The sequence below is a fragment of the Micropterus dolomieu genome, linkage group LG12, assembly GCF_021292245.1.
Source record: "Micropterus dolomieu isolate WLL.071019.BEF.003 ecotype Adirondacks linkage group LG12, ASM2129224v1, whole genome shotgun sequence".
Classification (NCBI taxonomy): Eukaryota; Metazoa; Chordata; class Actinopteri; order Centrarchiformes; family Centrarchidae; genus Micropterus; species Micropterus dolomieu.
The window spans coordinates 30,628,056-30,630,493 of record NC_060161.1 but is presented as its reverse complement, the minus strand read 5'-3'; positions in this window follow the sequence as shown (position 1 = coordinate 30,630,493).

Genomic DNA, 2,438 nt, shown 5'->3' with positions numbered 1-2,438 from the left:
AGGTCACAAGTATGGACAGACCATTTCAGCAGAATGTCTGTGTTTTTCCTCTGCAGCAACACAGCTGTCAGAAAGCAGAACCAACGTCACATTTCATGCCACAACCAAATTCCTTTTACAATTTTCATTCTTTTTGTGTTGTTGTCAGTGTTTAATTATTGTCCTTAATTTGGTATCAAAAGTGAGGCTCGGCCATAACTGATTTAGTCTGACCCGTGACAATATTGTCAAAGCCTTTAAAATAATGAAACAGGTTTGTCAAACAGGGGTGTCAAGAAAATCTGATACCAAGTCAATACCAAATTACTGAAAACATGACGCCACTTGTTTTTTTAGGTTCCAAAAGTACAGGGGATCCAACAGGTGAAAGAGTGCAGCTGCAGCAACAGCTCCACCTCAAGTCGTTGAAAAGAAAGGGAGGAATAATCAGGGACGTGCAAAGACATATTGGTGGGCAATGGCTCAAGTGAAAAAAGGGCACTAAACAAAATATTAAACATATTAACAGAACTCTGACTTCCTTACCAATATATTTTAATCCCCTCACACTCATTGAATTGTTTCATACTCAACATTTTTCTACAAAATAATCAGTTCACACAGCAGCAACAGCAAAGGAAACTATGCCACAATGTGCATGTTTTCTATGCTACTAGTATTAATTTAGATTAAATGACTGCACCAAGGAGAGGGGCATGGTTTCAGTATTAATTTGTTTATTTTGCACAAGGCAATACGTTGTTTGAATTCTTCTGGGGTTATTGGAATACAAAACACCTCAAAGTCGACAAAAATCTTCACACCAACCTGTTGCATTGTGCTGCAGGGATAATTAAAATAACACTGAACTGCCTGAATACATTAATTTATTGATTATTATATTATAATTACACTTATCGCACACACACAATACCTCATGTTGACAAGGACTTAGTTTCACATTTGAGGGAGGTCTGTCTGTATCATGTAAAGATCTATTAGCATACAACAAACTAATATAATGTATAGTTATTAGAGGAGGACCCTACGATCAAAAATATTAAGTTAGTGTTTAAGAACCTCCCTCGCCTCCTGGTCATCAGGAACGTCCAACACAGAGTTCAAACCCACCGCGCTAATTATACCGACCTGAAGCAGCTGGTCTCAGACCTGTTTTTACAATATAATAGGTCCTGCTCCATGGAGCACCAGGAGGTTCCTATGGAAACAAACCAGCTGGAGGAGGCGCTGAACAGCTGGGTGGTGAAGAAGGCTTAGCAGATGGGGGTTCTTCCTCACCTTATCAAGCCAAAGGTTCGCACAAGAAAATGCAGTCTTTTGTGATTTGATGAACCTTTTATGTTATTATGAGAAATTTTGGGAATGTTCTGTGGTGGAACAGATTAGACTATGGCAGGCCGCACTGGACTGGGAAAATGGGAAACACTGGACTGTATATGAAGTCATATCCCTATTTAGGCTACATTCAAACAGGTGTTAATTTTAATGTGACTTCATAAGTTATGTTATAGCATAAGTTATATGTTAGCATAAATAGTTTTTTATTAACATAGGCCTAAACACAATAAACTAGTTACCAGCAGGTTGCTAGTGCCAACCAACATTAGCGTTGTCATGTACTGATGTTTTTTTGCATCTTACTAAACTATGAAAACTTCTTTTACCAACTTCCCGTGGTACAAGCAGTGTGCGAACTACGGGGGAGCTTGGCTCCTCTTAATAACCCGTGACATGCTATTTTTGCCATTCTAAGTTTCTAAATCTTCCCTATAATCATGGATCATGCGTAAAATGAGGCGCGTCAGGCTTCATCCAGCCAGATGGAATGATCACCGACTGTTCACAGCGTCGAGCCGCTCCACGACCTCCTCTCCCTGGCTCTGTCCACTCCCTCTTGCTGCGGACAGTCAGTGATCGTCCTTGTCTTGCGGCACAATGTAGCCCCCTTACATTTTGTGACCTAGGCGATGGCCCTTTCAAGTAGGAATGCGATTTGCGCTGAGCATCGGCCCTGGTGCTCCTGCAGCTGGGGACTCTCCCCAGCAAGCTTCGTTTTGAGCTAACCTCAAGCTAATAGTTGTTTTGAGCGAACAGTGTTTCAAGCGAACAATCATTTCAAGCTAACATCCAGCTAACAGTTGTTTCAAGCAATCATTTTAAACCAAAGTTGTTTCAAGCTAAAGTTGTCTCAAGGGACAGTCATTTCGATTGAACAGTCGTTTTGAGCAAACAGTCATTTCAAACCAAGTCATTACATACCATGTTATTTCAAATTGGAGCAAACGATTGTTTCAGAGTAAAGGGGCTTTGGCACCGGGATGCCTGAGTTCTCTGTCGCTCGCTCCCAGTCATCACTAACCTGACTGCGTCAATCAGTTCGTCACATAGACATAGAACCATCCAAAAATTAGTTGTTGGAAACCGTTTCGGGGGAGCTT